This window comes from Pelecanus crispus, chromosome 11 (assembly GCF_030463565.1).
Source record: "Pelecanus crispus isolate bPelCri1 chromosome 11, bPelCri1.pri, whole genome shotgun sequence".
Lineage (NCBI taxonomy): Eukaryota > Metazoa > Chordata > Aves > Pelecaniformes > Pelecanidae > Pelecanus > Pelecanus crispus.
Window position 1 is genome coordinate 19,823,169 of NC_134653.1, and position 19,167 is coordinate 19,842,335.

Sequence of the window (19,167 nt, forward strand, 5' to 3'; positions counted from 1 at the left end):
TTAAGCTTTGTAATGTTTGAAGCATCTCTGCTGCATTATCATTTGTTCAAGAGGAAACAAGTGATGTTATTAGAAGTTAGGGAATGCTGTTGCTGCTCCATCAGTCTGTTCCCCTTTGTAGGAGCCGCAATGCAGTCTTAATGACATTTAAAAAAAAAAAAAATTGTTTTCTTCTCTTAGCATTTCTTTCTTTAGGATTTCAATGCTGTTTAGGGTTCAGTGACATCTCTTACTACAGCAGTGTGAAGTTTGGGTCAGGGCTTTACTAGTTACTGTAATATATGTGGCTGGAGCCATGGTCCACGCCCTAAGGCATTGGTAATATACACTGGTGGGGGAGAAAGGAGATGTTCTCATCTGCTTGCAGTTCTCTGTTCCAGTGTTCTTGCATTAAGGAAATTTAGATCAGTTTTGGTAGAAAATTGAGCTCGGTTCTGACCCGCCTGTCTCTTTCTGCATCCTCTCCTCAGGTTCGTGCCATGCATTTGAGATCAGTGCAGAAGGGGTGACTGGATTTGCGGTACTATTATCTCTTTGGTGACTGCCCACCTAAATGTAGTACAGCAGTGCCAGGCCCAGGCTTGTAGGCATCAAACTGCTTACAAGATCTTCCAGTATGGTTGTGACCTCAGGAATGACTTAAAGACAAGGCAAAAAGGGAGCGTGAAGTACAACAGTGCCTCTAGAGCAAAACTTCCTTAATAGCATTGGTCTAGAAAAAGTAAAAGCTGAGGCTCAATTCCTAAAGTGAGTAATGGGATGAAGGAACGCTATAATTGTTCTCAGACCATTCACCGTAGTAAAGCAGAGGAAAGGTCTCACTTTTGAGAACAAAGTGAAGAATTTTAGAGTTGTTTCTGTGGCAGGGTGAGCCCAAGAATGTTTCCACACAGAGGCAGCATAAAATCTGGGTGTGATCTGTGCTCCTTTTAGGCTTGGCACCCTCATGTGTAAAAAGATCCCCCTAGCAAAGGTTAGGAAATGCAATCCCATTCCAGACAGACCCTGCCTCCAGGGGAGAGAGAGCAACCAATGGCCAGCCTCCCCCCTTGCAGACTGGCCCTGTCCTTGTGGCTGCTTGTCCCTGCTTCCATTTTGGCTGTTAACCTGGATGCTGGGCTCTAATTGGTAAGTTCTTCTAATCCCTTCCCTTGGGCTTGGTCGGTGGAAATGCATTTATTGGTCCCTGGGCTGCCCATCTTCTGCTATGAGTAATCGGGGGGGGGGGGGGGCGGGGGGGGGAGGCGGGGCGGGGGGCAGAGTCACTGAGGTACAGCCTACAAAGGATCTCCAAGGAATCCCTGCAAAGTTCAGCTGAAATTATCTCCTGAGTCCCAGCAGCCACTTCTACGAGGACTCCCTCTCCCAAGACCAGCAAAGACAGAAGGAAGCCCAACAGATTGGTCCTACTGAATCTGTAACTCAGGTGACTAATATTCCCTTCTGCCACTTAAATTTTTTTGAAGAGTGCTGAGGGTAGACTGCAGACTCAGCATCTAATGATCCTTAAAGGATAAAATATTCTATTGTCTTCCTTTGGGGAGGAAAACCCCAATCCTAACTTATCTTTTCTTTGAATTAGAAAGAAGAAAAGCATATCACTTCAAGCAAGACAACAATTGCAACACTGTAACAGAAGGGAAGTTATATAAGCATTGAACCTGCAGTTCCTTAACAAAAAAAGAGGAAAAATACTGCTATTTTAAGATCATATGGAGCTGTGACGGATGATCTTGTATCTTTCTGCTGAAGTTATTTTACTCTAAGGACGAAGTTGTCTTATTTTCTTTGCTTAAATTTTTTTGCTGCTCACTGTTTGTGCTGCTTTCATAGTTAGAACTGCAGGAAGGCTTGTAAGCCACACTGCTTTAGAAGATTGAGCTTTGACATCAGTTATCACAGTGCTTTGATTACTAGCAACAGTCCTTCCTGTGGATACTGACATCTGGGAATTGCTCACCACCTACTGTATTTGGCCCATCTGTCGTCTTCCCTTTGAGTACATCAACACGCACTACGAGCTCCTTGATATCTCAACACCAAGATGGAAGAAGTCTGGGTTGTGTATCTCTGCCTGATCTTGCTTATCATGGTGCTTCTTCTAATGAGGCATAACCCGCATGTGGAAGAGGCCAAGAAGGAGAGGGAAAGCAAAAGCCCCCCACCATCCTCTTCCTTTTTCCCCAGTAACGTCGGCAAACAATTGGAGCACACCCAGGAAGAGCTGGAGAACTATCTGGACAGGCTAACACATGTCTTGTTTGACACAGAAGCCAGGAAAAGGGATGGCCACCATGATCAGAAGTCCCACCATCACAGAAGCACTCATGTTATGTCTGAAACTAAGGAGCATTCAGGAAAGGAGGCAGCACACTCTCAGTATCTGTCAAGCTATACAAGGGTTCAGGTATGAGGCTTATAAAGACTTTCAGACTCACCCAGACTTAGACCTCCTGGTTGAGGTAGTGAATCCTGTTCAAGTATATAGTCCATGAATTTGGATGGGGAAGAGGTAGGGGGGAGGTTTCACAATTTTGAAATATAATAATACATTCCTATTTTTGGACTGTATATTTCAACATTAAGCAGTCATTCAGAGATAGCTGTATGTGACATGAGTTGTATGTACGTTACTTGTGTAAGACGTCAGTGTTGGCATTGGCATCTATGCATGTGTGTGTATCTATATGTAAATTATTCCTTCCTGTATTAATAGAAATAGGTATCATTCCTTACTTCAAGAAATTACTGTGCAGCTCTTCAGCTGTTGTAAATTTCACACTTTCTACACATACAGCAGCATTTTGCCAGTTTGCCCAGCTAAGGATCTGGCCCAGTAGGGTACAGGAGCCCTGCAGACACCTGTCTAGTGGCGAATGTATGGTATCGAGCTGCAGAAAATACGTCATTTTTCTACTGTGTACGATGATCATACATAGTGTACTTTGTAAACATGAAAGTCACTATTGGCAACCTGCAAAATTCTCTTTGCCTTGGCCAAGGCCCTTTTTTAGGGGATGGAACAAGATGCATGCCTTTATATTTTTATCGTTATCCTCATTGCAATACATCAGATTTTGCCCTTGAGGTGACAGAGTTTCATGGCAGCTATGCAAGGCTGTGTTACTTTATGCTAGCAGCTGTTTATATTCTTCATTCTAGAGACATGTATCTTGCAGTGCCAATGCCCCACTCTGTCGCTGTGCACATTCTAGGTCCAGGTGGGAGCTCCAGTATGAAGCCTTCACCTTAGAGGGGAGAGCCAGACCTCGATGTCAATAATTGTGCCCTGCCGAAGAATCAAGAGACAGATTTCTTAGCAATGAAGGCACTGCTGTAAACAGCCTTTTCAGTGAGCCAGGACATTATAACTTAAGTCTTCAGGGGGTGCCTGAGCTATCTGGGGGAATCGGTACATCCAGTTGAAGGCAGAGGGCCAAATATACAAAATGTGAGAATGTGGTGCAGAGTATGTGGGCAGAATGAGTAATTCAAGTGGTTATTTACTTGCTGGCATATTTCATTTACTGAAGAAGGTGCTATTTTATTAGATCTATTACAGATGAAAAAAATAGCAATGATTTTTTGTTACAGAAATGGATCATGTTACAAAATAACAGTGTTACCTTATTTTTCTGCTATGGTTAGACATGACTTTGCAGAATACAAACTGGGGAGAAAAGGTGCTGTGGTCGCTGTTTTTGTACAGTTTAATATACTGATAATTAGCTTCAGTGAACATTCACTCGTAAAGGGAGTGTTCTTTTTTCACAGGGGAAAAAGGGAGTACACTTTTTTCACAGACTTGATGCAGCAGATGATCCTTCTTTGGACAATTGAACGCTTTAATATAAGCTCCTTTGATATGTGGAATGAACAGTAATCATGTGGAAGCAAACTAGCAGAAATAATCTTTTGGTTTTCCTCATTTTGTGTTTTGGGGGCAGTGAGAAAGAAGTCAGCGCCTAAACAAGCATTTTGAAGTGAAATGGGAAACTGCAGCTTTGCTTGGAAATAGTATGAGTGCCAAAATTTACAGGGTTTTTGTTTATTGCTCAGGCAAAGGCTAAGTGTTGGGATAGTTTCAGGAGCTGTATTTGAGCGTGGTTACCTGGGTGCATGGCATGATGGAGATGCAGTCAGCTCAGAACATGATTTAGGTGCCATCTGTGAGTGCAAGAACATGTGGGTATGTACAAAGGCTTTCGTGTCTCTCCCAGGTCAAGGAAGGACATTGATGCTTTTGTTCAGGGAGGTGGTAGTGTTCTCTTCCTTCTGCTGAGAATTTTGTCTCTCTTTCAGAGTGAATGTAGGTTGTTGGGATGTGCCAAGTTAGGATATCTGGAAAATGAAGTCCTCAGCAAAGGTAGGATGGCTTGCAGCGAAAGCTTCTTCAGTAAGTGTGCCAGTTGTCTTAACCAGCCACGTCCAGGATCTCTGCTTGCTTTTCATTCCCAGTTCTGAAAAAGCCTGCAGCTCTACTGGCACTACTGTGCAGAGAGGAGTGATCTAAAACCTGTTTTGGATGGAGAAAGAGAAAACACCACCAAGCTGGAGCTCTGAGCAAGGACATTGAGGAGCAATATCTGTGGACATTCAGAGTAATGCAGCTAGTATTGGCAAGAGGCAATACTAGTTGCAGATTTCTTAGGGGGCATTGGACTTACTAAATGGAGGTTGGCCATAGTTGGTCAGCTGTCAGTGTAGACACCTTCAATTATCTGATTTTTGATTAGAGGAAGCTGTTTTGTCTTGCAAACAGATGTTCAGAAGGAGCTAGGGGTTTTTTTGTCATTCATTGGACTCATCTAAGCTCTTACCTAGTAGGGTAGAATCCATATTTTCTTATGAATTTCTATTTGTTGCCACACGCTAAATTATTAAATGATCTAAAAATCATTTCTAGATTTCCCCTCATTTTCCACTGACTCTCTGTTCTCATGGAAACTGAGCAGTCCACTCATTACAGCCAAAACAGGAGCAAATGAATGGATTCAGAAGTGCAGGAGGGTAAGATGGGTAAAGGCAGTAGGTGTGATAGAGCAATAAGCAGATTATTTGGGAAAAATGTACTTGGAGGGTTTCCTGCTTTATTAAACTTAATCAGAGCAGGGTTATTTTCAGGTTGTTTTCAGAAGCAACGAGAAATGAATGGTGGCAGATGGCAGAGAGGCGTGGGCCTCCTACACAGTGGAAAAATAGATTGCCAGCCAGTCTGTGGTACATACCATGAATGGTAGAGCACATGTGCCTGTTAGGACAAGGCAGAAGTTGGAAGTCTTTAACATAGCCATGGATTTAGAAAACCCACAGTGCTAGCTTCAGGCCACGCAGTGGGAAAAGCTAGTGCAATGCCCTAGCTGATGGTGAGTGTTGTTTCCAAAGGTGCTTGGCTGGTACTGGTGTGTGCCCTGTGACAGCAAGAATTCAAGTTCAGAAGGAGCATGTCAGAGATGTCTGTCTGTCATCAGTAGTTGTGCAAGATACCTGCAGGGTAAATTCTTGGTAACTTGCCTGGCTTTGACAGACATGTATCTGTGTATGCCGTGTTTGACACGGGTCAGGAGGTTCAGCAAAACCAGTGCTTCTGCTAGAAGTGCTTCCCATAGTCAGTAATCTCCAGTGCTGTCCTTAGCCTGAGTATCTTTGAGTTGTACCCATGGAAATTCTTGTGATGACATGTCGGTGCTAATATAGCAGTGATTCACTTGGGCATGGCACAGATAGGCAGAGCTGCAAGGAAAAGTGGTTATTACTCATCCACACAAAGTTGACTTCTGTGGGCCTCCTACTGGGCCTCCTCGCTTCTCCAGATCTGGCAAGCTTTCTGCAGTGCATTCCTGGTGGATTTTGGGCGGTTTTAATTATGCTGCAAGAGGCTCTACTCCTTCAGTCCATCAGCTGTTTCAGTCTGATACTTCAGCCCGTCACAGGTCCTGAAAACTACATAGATGGCTTACTCGGTCATATGATTAAATATCTTTGTGGATCTCATGCTGTGGTGATAGACACATTAAGTGACATTGCCTAAGATAATACTGTTAGGGCATGTTTCTGTAGACCTCTCAACAGCTGCTATCATGCTGCTTTTTAGGTCTGTGTTGTAGCTGTTATTTTTCAAGCATAGAGGTTTGTAGGCAGAGAGGATATCTGTCATTACACCTGTGGTGCTTATGTGCCTGAAAGCTTCTCTGCTTTTTTTTTCCCCCCCAGCTATATCATTTGTTCTCAGAAAAGATAATCTGTCTGCCACATTTGTGTTTCAGGGTGCTCCTGATATAGTCCCTTGTAGAACCACTGAGTGGATGAGGTTGGAAGGGAGGTCTGGAGATCGGCTAGTCCAACCCCTCTGCTCAGAACACAGTCAGCTAGAGCAGATTGCCTAGGACTACATCCAGTCAGATTTTTAATATCTCTATATAGATACTCGGATGTCCTCTAACACAATAAAATTTGAGCATTAGTGCAGGAAAAACAAAACACTGTGTCTTTTGAGGTCTCTGCTTCTATCCAGGTCCTCCATCACTGTATTGCATCTAGATATTTCTCAATCTCTTAAGTCTCTAGCACACACTGTAACCTCAGTGAAGTCATTTAGACAGATACGAGGATGTGTATCTGAAAATTGAAGTTTCACGTTTGTGCTTCAGCCCTGACTTTTAATCATGTATATTCCAAGCAGCGCATGAAACATGGTGAGCTTCTAAGTTTCCTTTTTAATGTGAGGAGACAGTTCTGCCCCACTTTTCCTTGCTGGTAAGGAAGCCTAGGATGTTCCAGCAAGATGATCAGAGGTTCAGTAGGTTTCAAGCCTATCATCAGTGACAAGCATTTATTTACAGGTACAGAACTTCTTTTTTTCTTGAATCACTTTCCTTACCTCAGCAGCTGGTGACAGTTAGGTAACAGGTATATTTGTAGTCTAGCAGATTAGGATTTTTTAACTTGCAAGATTTAACTTCCAGTTGGCTGAACAATTAATTGTGGCATAGTCTTCATGTGATCCACAAGCTCTGTAAGAATCCAGCATGTCCCAGCAGTTTGTAATGTGAGCCAGCACTCAGCAATGTAGATGTGTGTGTGGATCCACCCCATACATTAAGAGACAAGGATTGATACAGACTGAAGAGGAGCAAGAGGAGAACATGCATTTAATCATTTGTGCTTTGTTAGACAGCTTGTAGGAGTTTTTTGTGGACTTGCTGTCCAGGAGTTGATAGAAGAATATTCAGAGAATAAGTGAGTCAATATTGTCATCATGTACACATTCCCATTTTTAGGCTTGTCGAATTGATTTCCTGTTTCAGTAGTGGATGTAAGATTTAGGTTAAAGGAAATAAAAGGAAGGGTATAAGGTGAAAAATTAATAGGAATGTTAGAATGGCAAAGGATGGATATTTACAGTCCTCCATGGATCTTTGTTCTCAAAAGACTGTCCAGGCTCAAAGTTTCCAAGAGCTCTGCCCCTGTATTTTATTTATTCGAGGACATTGTGCAAATAAATTTTAGCATTTGGGTTATTCATAAGCTGACTGTATTGCCTATGTTATCCATTTGGTATCACAACCATGCTTTGAGATGAGGCATTTTTAATTGTGTGGCACTTGCTCATAGAGCTGGGTGAGTCAAGATGAAGAAGGAGAAAGAGGACTTACTAACCCAAGAAGACACTTGGTTCTTTGGGGAAAAGAGTAGAAAGAGTTGATGTTATTTGGGGGAAAACTAATGAAGAAGAGTTCATTGGAAGAGTCTTGCCAGCTTCCAGTGTTTCCTTTCCTGACTGAATTAAGCAGTGTTGGTGAGAGCAGGTACCACATCTCCTGCAACTGAGCTGGTGCTGAGCTTTAGTCTAAAATTTTGCCACCTGCTTATTGCAACCATTGTCACTACCTGTTTACTCTTTCACAGCTATGGTTAGAAAGGTCATAGCTGAAGCATCTGTATCATATCTGCCATGTCAAATCCGGGGATCATTTCAGTGCTTCTGTCTTTGACTCCAGTTGTTAAACACCACTTTGTTTGTAGTGGGCTTTACAGACCTCCAAAAGGCACAGTCAAGATAAGAGGTGGCAGCAGCAGAAGAAAATTACCATGAACAAGCAAGCAACCTCTTAATATAAGCAAAATCAGCATGGTTTCATCCTCACAGCTAGCCATGCCTACCTGTGCTGCCTCACTGGTCCTCATGTCAGCATATCAGTTTGGCTTCCAAGCTCTGCTCTACTGTGGCGGTGTCCCAGCCTTTGATAAATGGGAATCTGGTTAACTGAGAGGAATTTTTTATCGGTATGTTCTCTGTACTCTGCTCAAAGTGTTATTGGATCTGGAGCTGTATCCCTGCCAACCTGTTAAGGTGAGCAGAAGTGACCTCAGGGGTATTCACACTAACTGCAGACATTTAACTTAGGTGCCCTGGGAGAGAGGTGTGATTTGGAGCATTGAAGGTAGGAGCAAAACCAAAATGCCTAAAATAACCTAAATTAATGGTGTGATTAACCATACACCACCTCCCTTCCATTAGCTCGCCCCTAGCCTGCACTACTCCAATGAACCATGACACTGCCACTGAAAAAGAGTTGGCAGTGCAGACTTGCAGCTCAGGGATGACAAAGTCTTCAACAGTGCCATGCCTGCAAGCTTTTAAGAGGCTGAGCCTAAACCTTTAACTTGTCTAACTCGAGACATATGTGGGAGGAGAATTCCTGTGCCCAAACTTAGGCACCTACAAGTTCGATGTCTACACCCTGAGCTAATTAACTGTGGCTCTGTCTGTAGTCAAGGGAGGGAAACAGGCATCCTTGGAGGCTAACTTGTTTTGTGCATCACCGTCTCAGTTTAGATGGATTGCCCAAGCTGGGCAATGAGTCCGTCTCTCTTTGTGGCACAGCATAGTGCAGTTTAGAGAGATCTGAGCTGGTGGTGGAAACAGGTAGTGTGGCTCTGTTGGAATGGTGGTCCACTCACACGCTAGTTAGCTCAGCATTTTCCTTAGCAATTATTTTAAATCACTAGATTTTAGATTGCTCCACAATTTGCAGGTCAATGCTTTAGAATTCTTTTTGCTCATTTCCTAGGCTCCACAGACTCTTGTGAAAGGGGTAGAAAGGCCAAATATATCTGCATAATTGGTATGACCCACAGGGTAATAAAAGAGTAGGAGTCTTCCCATTAAGTTCAGGGTCTTGGGGACAGGCTCATGTTCTGGAAAGAATTCATCCCATTTGATCCCAGTTAAACAAATTAACAGAGATTAACAAATGTATACATTAGCCTTAAAACAAAATGCCTATTACTTGGTCAGGGTAGTTCTTGTGATTATTCTGTGGCTTAAAGGTAGTAGAGTAGTTGATCTTCAGTTTCTTACATTTGACTTTCTGCTGTAAACTGACAATCATACAAAGAGAAACCTGAAGGGAAAAGTTACAAGAGCTAATGTCCTTGTCACTGATTCCAGAAGGAAATACTGGAGTTTTGTCATTTTCTTTGTATGTGAACACATATTTGCATTATCATAAGGTGGTGACTGTTGCAACTTGCTGAATTCCTCTTTATCGGTGAGCTTTCTACAATGGCAATCCAGAGTATGTTAGCTGAAATTACCCTGATGTGAACTTCGTTAAGCTGTATTAACACATTTGCTTCAGGCTGTTCAGGCAGATCCTTAGTTCTGAAGAAATCTTTCTCAAAGCCAATCGTGCCTGAAAACACACTTGAGCAGGTGCCTGAATATTTCAGGAAATTGTACGTAGACAGTAGGTAGTCTTCAAGTGGAAGCCTTAAATATCAGCTTCTCGGCAGTGATTGAACACTCTTGCATCTGTTTTTCCAGTGGCTTCTGTGACATCTTTTTTTTATCCAGTCTAGTTGTTAGTAAACACGTGTTTTTATCTCAGTTTGGTACCTGCCAGAGTCTTGGCACAGGTTGTTGTGCAAGCTGTTGCTGTCCATGCCATGCCTGTTTATAGACACACATAGGATTTTGCTCCTGACGCTGTTGATCTTTGTGCTTTTAAGCAAACACCAGATTCAATTTAGTTTCAGAAAGCATGAATCTAAATTTCAAATGTGTCTTGGGGAAAGGCAAACTAAGAGAATATGGTAAACTCTAAAACCTGAAGGACAGAGAAGGTGTGATGGGAGACTGTGTACTAGCTCTCTTTCCCTGCAAAAATGTGGGTTAGCCAACAGAATTGCCAAGCATCAGATTTAAAGCAGAGCAGCACTCACAGAGCACATAGTTTAACTGTGAATTTCTGCCAAAGAATGACCTGGAAACAAAATGTATTAATAGCTTTCTGAAGGATTAAATGCATTCATAGAAGTTGGGGCCATGACAGGCTCTTAAACACTTTTGTCCCTGAATCCCTGAAACCAAAAGGACAGCTAATTGTCCTGCATGTTCTTAGTTTAAAAAAACATGAAACAAAAAAATTGTTACCTCATGTATGTCATATCCTGGGTTTGGACTGAAAAAGACTTTTCAGTGTCCCCTTAGAAACTGGGATAGTTGAAAAGTAGACTGTTTCATAGGCTGAATGGAGGCAGGACATGGCAGGTGTGCTGAATATTTAGCCTTTGGAGTCCTGCCCAGAAGGGAAGAGTTTCCCGAGTCCTAGCAAACATATAAGGTGAACTCGCAGATAAACCAAGAGAGCCATTTGTTTCATCTTGCCTCACTTCTGACAAACCAGGTTTCAAGATCTTCTGGCCACCAGAAGGGAATCCAGCATGGTTGCTAGCTATCCAGATCTCAGTAAATCATTATACCAGCATTTAGAGTGACATATTTATCGCTGATCATATATCTGTCTTCAGGTCTGAGACAGCTGAAGGGCTTTGTGAGAAATGCTGGTGCATTACAGAGGTGCTCTGAAAGAGCACACAGACCTACGGCAGGATGTGGAGCCAAGCTGGGTTAAACCCTTTGAGGAACCATTATAAGCCTAAAGGTAATGTCCTAGATATGATAATGACTTCCTTCTTCCAGTGGGCCAAAGATACCACTTTCTTGAGACTGATAAGGTGGGACCGACCTTCCAGGATTTGGGAGCTGATGGTAAGGTAATAGTATTTAATATTTAGCTCTTTTTAGATTCCTGGTCTTTGGTGAGTAGGAGGACAGTATTATGGTCGGGGCTTAGCAGTTCTGGGTTCTGTTCCCCACTTCTCCACTTCAGCTTGGATAAGTCTTATTGTAGGCTTTATTTTGCAGAGAACTTGGAGGCAGCCCTGAAGATCAGGTTCACAAAGCAAATAGCATGTTCCCTTTTCAGAGGAACACTGAATGGCCATTTGGTCACTAGCAAGCATATGCACACAGGTTCTTCATGGGCCACCTACAAAGGCTTTGAATGCATGGGAGATAGGTTGGGGAGTACATTGTGCTCCTGGGAGATACAACCTTAGTCTGCCTTCTGAAAATGAAGCCGATTTTCCCATACATAAGAAAGCCTTAATGAAAGGGTAGTATGGGGCTGCAAGAGGAGAAAGAATAAAAGCTCATCTACGCCTTTTAGCTCTTCAGGGATCAGATGAGGAAGGTGAATGACCAGGACTTAATGAAAGCTTGTGTGCAGAGGCAAAGATGAGAGTTGCCAATTAATATGCTGAGGTTGTGGAGGGAGTCTAAGGTGACTAGGACAGAAAGGAAATGGTACAAGTTCTTCCTAGGAAAATACAGAGCATGCCTATGACACATCAAGTTGACAAAGGTGGTGTAGACATCCAAAAAATGATGCTTTGGCAGAGACACCAACATAAAACATCAGTGTAAAGGTAATAGGTGGAAATCAAAAGGCTCTCTTGATTTGGCTCAGAACTGATGAGAAGCAATTCAAGAGTAGAGAAGGTGATTTCTAGCACTGGGGATTCCAGCAGGAACTGGAAGAAAATAATTGAGGGCAATGTGAGTATAGAGAGGACTAGAGGACTCTGAGGAATAGAATTGGGTAGTAAACTGGAAAAGCAGATGAATATGAGATGTGAACAAGAGTGTGCCTGAGAAGAATGAAAGGGGAGGAATTTTGGGACAGCAAGCCAGATAGGACCAGAATCTATGGACCAGAGTTTATGGACTGGTGGACTATCAATACTGGTTTCATCAGGGATGGAAGAGAGGAGTCATAAGATGAATTTGAAGAGTCATGGGAAAACAGGGATGGAAGGAGGAGGTCAGGAGTAGCTAACTGAACTTCCCCAGGCTGAACAAAGAGGGTTGAAGGCCATCTCTGCAAAGGACAACTTGGACAGGGAGCTGTTAAGTCTAGAGAACTTGCCAGATGGAGAGAGCAGGGCAAGCCCAGAGAGCTGACAGGGGAACAGTGAGAAGTGACCAGGAAGAAACTCAGTGAGGGGTATCACAAAAAAGTGGTGAAAGATTCTGTAGGTTTAATAAAACTCCTCAGTGGAGCTGCAGGAGCTATCATGTGGATGCTTTTAGCCCACTGCAAGTGTGGAGATCTGGGTGTTAGCTTAAATCACTCTCAAGGTGTTCTAAGTCACTTTTGCTTTCCCATCAGGGTATGTGTTTGTTCAGCTGACTGGTAGAGTGTTCAGATGCACTAAATTGATCTCTTGTAGTAAGTCTGAGGAAGGATGGAGCAAAACTGCCACTTGCACTTGGCTGTGTCCAGTGGCAGTGGTGCATCCGTGGGTGCCACTTCTTGGCAGATCCCCTTTTGGATTTAGGAAGCATAAGTCTGTGAGAGCTGGGGTAGCTATAGCTACATAACATCTAGTTTGTTATACCCTACTGAGTGTAAGGGAAGTGTTAATCCTGTGTGTACTTGCCTGGCAGCCAGTACTGCTGTGGTTCTCCTGTAAATTGTTTGCACCCGGGGGAGGTGGCTGTTTTGAGTTCAACACCACCAGCATGTCAGACCCTCTGGTCTGCTCTTCCTGACTGCTCTTGTCCAACTTCTGGTCTCGAGCAGTGGGCTACCCCGCTGAATGGTGTTCCTGGAAAACCCACAGCTCTTTTTTGGAAAAAACTTGGAAAACCTGTCTGTTGTCTGAAACCTGTCTTTGACCAAGTGTCACCCTCGCGTACTGCACCACCTGCCCTCTCCAAATGGCGTTCATGGGGCGCATGGCCTCCAAGCAGGAGCCAGGGGTCTTCGACTCCTGCTCCAGAAGGCAGGTTGCTGCAGTATATGCACTGCCTGACCGGGACAGTATTGAGTTACAGTCAGGCCCCCATGGGAATGCAGGACCGTGCCAGTATGACCTGTTCAGATATCCCAACCAAGAACAGGAGCCATTGGCAGTCTTTACAGCAGAGAGGTCAAGTTAATGTCACAGCACATCTTTGCCAGAAGGAAGACTTCTGAAAGTGTGGTCTGGGGAGCTAATTGGATATGTTTTTCCCATCTGTTCTGTATTTTTCCATTCCTTTGTTTGGTTGTTCCCTCTCACCAATCAGCACTAACCTGCTGGAACAACATCAGGTTTTGGATCCTGGAGGGCAGTGCTGAAGCCCAGATGAGCCAACCTTTCCAATCTTGGGTGGCTCAGGTGGTCTCTTCAGCTTGTTTAAAGCCCTTGGATGGGTGACAAAGTTCAAAGACACCTCTGGAGGGCAGGCGGTGCTCAGCAAAGAGCCCACGTAGCAGGTCCGCATAAGTCCTGCCTTCAGGGAGGTCTGCACATTGAACAGTTTTCTCAGCTCAAAGGTTAGGTCCTGTTCAGCTGCTTAGGCTTGCCATTTGAGTAAGAAACACGAATTCTTGCACCAGCTCAAATATGAGGAAACCTAGTAAGCCACAGCTGAGCTTGGAGACAGAAGAAGCAGATTAACAGGATCTGTTCTCAGTTCAGAGAGGTTGATTTCACAGGCGTACAAGGAGTGACCCTGAAGGGTGCCTGCTTGCAGAAAACCCCTGTCTATGAGCTGACCGAAATGCAAACCAGCTGTTAGCAGCATCAGCACCCAGGCAGGTGGACTCGCAGCCCATCCAGTATAATCCATAGGTTAGGAAAACAATCTAAAACAACCTTAACATTAAATACTAGTGCGAGAGCTCAGAAGTCACTCATGTCCCCAGTTCCTGGTTTGTAGCTCTGGTGTGTAGTTTTGTTGATAGACTGTTGGACACTGTGCAGTGAGTGCTACTTGCAGTCATTGAGAATGAACAAAGCAAAAGGAGTTGTCTGGCTTCAGCCAGCAGACCTGCAAACTGACTCCCAGCTGCTTGCATCTCTCTTGCTCTGACACAGCTGTCACAGTGAGTCAGAGTGAGAAGCTACTGACAGCAGAGGGCACAAAAGATAACAGCAGCATATACTTGACATGTGCACAGGACCAAAAGTGATAGCTTGCACTTGTATTAAATCAAATTAGAGTTTTGTTACTCTCTCTTTATGACCGTAAAAAAGAGGGGTTCTTTATTCTGATTTTTGAAAGCTGCTTCTTAATTTATTTCTCTCTAAATTTTATTTTTTAATATTTAAAATCAGGTGCCACTTCATGGACTCTGTGGTCTGATTTGCTTTGCTATCGCAAATAACAAAGCACCAAATACTCCAGCACCTGTGGGATCAATGTAGTCAATGTTTCCACTGATAAACTCTGTGAAACCCTAAGGAAATTCATAACATCATTTCATCCCATTTCCTTTCCTAATTCATCTTTTTCTATATGCACTATGGTTGCTGAGTTGAGTAAATTAGAAAATGCCATCTGATGTTTTGAGGTATTTGCATTCATCATTCAGCTGGAATTAGGAAAGCCTCATCTGGCATTACAGGTCCAAGTGAGCAGAGTGAGTGGATTCCTGGATCCACTTGTTCAGTGCAGGTGGGTGAGATCCAGCTCCTGAAGACCTGAATGTGTCTGTGGGCAGCTGTGATGGGTGCAGCTGCAGGGGGGCAGCATGTGTTTAACTGGGTTTACAGTGCCAATGGCTACGTATCATTAAGGTTTGAACCTTTTGTATACACAACTCTCTAATATTTGCTTACTCTAAATGTACCACTTGTAATAGCGTAAAGCATGTGTTTGCAGGTTTGGGGGCAGCTTTGTTCTTCATCGTTTCTCTGTGTGCATGTCAGTCACTTTAGCGGTGTTTTTCAGAATGATAAACAACATCTGTTCTTGCTCTTTTTCCCAAACTCTGGAGCAAACAGTGCCAATTTGCACAGTTGTCTGAATGTTGCTTTTTTAAGGAAAAAAACCCACTAAACCCTGAGGAGAAGGACTTAGCTCTTGAGATGGTTGCATAGCAGCATAACTGAAGGACTTGCACTGGATGGGATGGACACCACTTTGCTGGGTGGAGTGGCTGAAGACGGCAGGTGCTGGTGTTGAGAGCAGGAGGGCAGCAGTTCTGTCCCCACAATGTTCGTAGTGTTATTCACAACAATGACCAGGAAAGCCCCAGTGCTTCCTATTCTTTTCTCAGAGCAAAAGGGTAGGTTAAGGGGGCAACCACCTGAGGTTGTTATTCTTTTTTTGTTTGTTTTGTTTTGTTTCTGAACAGGAGAAAACCACTCCTCCTGGAAGCACTGAGAATATTGTGGAAGAGATTGGTGAGTTGGGCCAAACTCTGAGATTATGGCTAGAGAAATCTCCTTCTCCTGTGCAGGCATTTGCTTTTGCCACTTCAGCCAGGAGTGATGGGGAAGATGCTCCTGGCTTTGCCATCTTATGCATGAATATCTGTACACCCAGACAAGTATTCAGGTTCCTTCTTAGCACCCAGAGTCCAGCTGTGAGTGCTAGGTATTATCTGCCATGCAAGTGGGCATTTCCCTGCAGCTAGTTTTTGAAGGAAAGCAAACTTACAGGGAAATCAAGCAAAGAGCTGTCTTCAGGCATTGGTTTCATGAGGGTGTATGCCCAGAGACTGTTCTCCTGAATGCTGTGGCTATGCCTACAGAGCCCTGAAAATGGCGTCAGTAAGCAGAAGGTGCTCCCACTGGCCTAACACATACTTTTGGGGAAGCATGGCTCTGCAGCTGGCACGCTCAGCCACGTGGCACGCTCAGCCACGTGGCACCCAGCGTGCTCTGGAGGATGTTCTCTGGCCATGCCTGAGGTCACATACAAAAGGAAAAGAGTGTGGTCCTCGCCCTGACCCACCACCACCAGCAGATCGGAGTGAGGATCTGGATACTCTCAGTCTTGCCTTCCCTTTCGTCCCATCGGTCTCCTCCAGGCCAGCCACGCTGCCGGCCTGCTCCACGGGCTCCGACTCAGTGGCACCCTGATGGCCCACTCCGCCTGCCCAGGGAGCCCAGCACTGAAACCCTTCCCTAAGCTTTTTCCTCTCAGCCTGATTTGCAGATACATCATTGACTTCAAAGTAAAATTTTATATTCTCCCCTTACAAACTGACCCTTCCTTCATGCGAAGGCGGTGAGCCCAGAAGTTGAGTCGTTAGTGGACAGAGCTGGTTAAATAAATGAGGGTTTGCCAGGACAAGAGTGGAGGGGGGTTCGTGCCCATCCTAGCCCTTCTCCAGTCAGCAGGTTTCAAAACTGCCCTCCACAAAATGTCACTGGCAATTACTCTTAATGGCAGCTTTTGGAAGCTTTCATTGCTTCTATCTACAAGAGTAACAAGCATTTTGACCAAAAAGAAATAATTAAATCCATGCTTCGTTTTACAAGAATTCTTCTGTTGCCAAAATTTTATTTGACCAGCTCTACAGCCATGTAGTATTGTCTGTGCAGAAGGGAAGGAAGCCCTCCTAAGTTTAGTTTCCTCTGTTTTATCACACGCAGGAAAAGCTGCTTTACCTGTTTCCTCATTCAGCAGTCCCTGCAGATTTATGTTTGGAAACCACAGCTTATTTATATACCTCCTTATTATGCTAAATGCACACACATATTTAACATAATGAGTAGGTATACCCGTTCACAATAGACCATGCAACACAAAAAGCACAAGCCCAGACTTTCAGCTGCACCGACTGGCAAGGAAGAGACTGAACAGCAACGAGCTGACGGTGCTTCTCCAAATGGGGAGTAATTTTTGGTTTGGCCATCTGGTTTTGCACTCTTCTGAGCTGCCTGAGCCTATGTGAGAAATGCAGCTGATGAAGTACTTCCTAGGAAAGCAAGATGGACAGCTTCACGTATTGAAAGATGATGTGCTGCCTTCATATGGTCTAAGGCCAGCCTTGTTGGCCAGCGTGGAGAGGATGGCCATGAAGTCATTTGGAGATCATTGTTTCTGTGTGCACACAAGGGCTACATTTGTGCTGGAAGCCAGTGACTGCCTTGTACTGGTTGTGTGGGGCCAGGTATGACCCCTGGCTGAGAGGTCCCTCCTGAGTCTTGGAGAATGCAGAGGCAATTGTCAGGAGGTCAATGTGCTGGGTTTCCAAACACACCACCCAAAAAAGGCACCAAATTTAAAAAGTTTAATCAAGCTTGAGAGGATGAAGGCATTTTCAATCGAGGAAAGAAAGAGGGCTGCAGTACAGGTTTTCAGGACCATTATATGAGATCCAGCACTTGGGAGTGGCATTCCTAACCTCCCATGGTGCTTAACCCACCAGCAGCTATTACCAGGCAGTCTCCTGCAGGGCTTGCTGATGACTTCAGGCAGCTTATCAACAGAGGTATATCTTTCTTTGTCCTACTTCTAGAGCAAGCGGTTCAGGAGACGGTAGACACAGATCTGTATGTGAGAAGACGACAGCGCCCGACTGCTCCCAGGACATACCATGAGGGTTATCGGTAAAGATGGTTCTCTGTGGGCATCTTGTTTTGTCTGTAGCTCTCCTTGCCTCATTCTTCCTTTCTTTTCTTGCTCTTCTGGATTCTGTTTCTGCTAAGCTCAGCTGTGTCCTTACCAGGTTGGCATGAGAAGACAACTGTTGGCAGCTCCCCACGGTGTTGGTGGCTCCCTGTGGGAGGTGTACAGTGGCCCTGGGGCAGGAGCAGCCACAGGAGTGGGCTGGGGATGGGTGAAGTTGTGAAGATGTGGCATGTGGAGGAGCACAAGGTGGTTCTGTGATACTTTCCCCTGTTAATGTGGAGCAGGAGCTCTGGCCATGCGAGAGGAGGAGACCTGAGGAAGAGGTGGCATCATTTTCTTTCTTGGCATGGCCCAGTGAAGAGAGTATCTCATGAGCGGCCTGAATTGGCTGACATGTCAGCAAAGGCCCTACTTGGCTTCCATTGTTCATCTGGTGTGTGTGAACGTCTGGAGGATGGGACAGTATCTTGTCTTGAGAACCTCCATGGAAATGGAGAGGCCTTTCCCCATGCGTTGTCTTGGGTGGCAGCTGATGGGCTGCAGCAGCCGTGCCAAGTAAGACCCTGGAGGCAACACTGCAGCTTGGTCTTGCGTTGTCTGAGCTGTCCTCAGCTGCTGCGCAGGGATGCTCGGGGCTACACCTCTGAGGCAAAGAGGAAAGGTTTTATTTCTGATGCTTTCACTGCAGGCTCAGAAACCTCAAAGTGATGGGCTGGAGCTGCACAACCATGTTACAGTGGGCTCAGTCCAGTTTGGGGGTGGGGGGGGAAGTGGCTCTCTTTTTACTTTGTTCAGCCATTAAAAAGCACCTGCTTGGGATTTTATTTCTTTTCTGTTTCAGCAGTCAGTGCTTACACAGTCTGAGAGTGGTCCTATAATTCACAGCTTGGGAGAGCTTCGTTTCACACCTTGTAGAGTGCTCTTTGTCTGGTATTACGCACAGTGTATAGACAAATGTAGGTGCATATATATATAGATATGTGTGTATTTATTTATCTAGAACATCCTCTGCCCATTTCCACCTTCTTCAGTACGCGTTAAACATTTGTGCTGGTTTCAGGAAATTAAGCCTGGTTGAAGACAGTTTACATATGCACACTTATTGTTAGGTATCCCCTATAGAGATGTTTGTGATGCATTAGCTGTATACAATATATAGGTCATATAGAGCATATATTGTGTTTGTGGTATGTATATGTAATGACATGGTTTAACCTTGCTTTGGCTCTGCAAGGTAAGTCATGCCAAATGCTCTGTCATGGCAATTTAGAGCTGACCGAGGGTCCCTAAGCATCAGGTTATGTTGACAGCTGAAATAACCTCCCTCAGACACACAAAGTATCTGCTGGTTTATAATTAGAGCCCTTTCCTCGGCAGCTGCAACAGTGTAGAGTCAGTTCAGAGGACAATGGGGAGCAGGGAGGAGGGATGTTCATGCCTCATAGGTGTAGGACCCTGGTTAA

At 44.4% G+C, this 19,167-nt stretch overlaps 1 long non-coding RNA gene across 1 annotated transcript; it reads left to right on the plus strand.

Annotated features, from left to right (window-relative positions):
- The first annotated feature begins 2,314 nt into the window (after positions 1-2,314).
- Positions 2,315-17,668, plus strand: LOC142594598 (uncharacterized). The gene is made up of 3 exons (XR_012831510.1): positions 2,315-2,407; positions 15,477-15,525; positions 17,592-17,668. It is a non-coding gene; the product is annotated as an uncharacterized LOC142594598 (long non-coding RNA).
- The last annotated feature ends 1,499 nt before the right edge of the window (positions 17,669-19,167 follow it).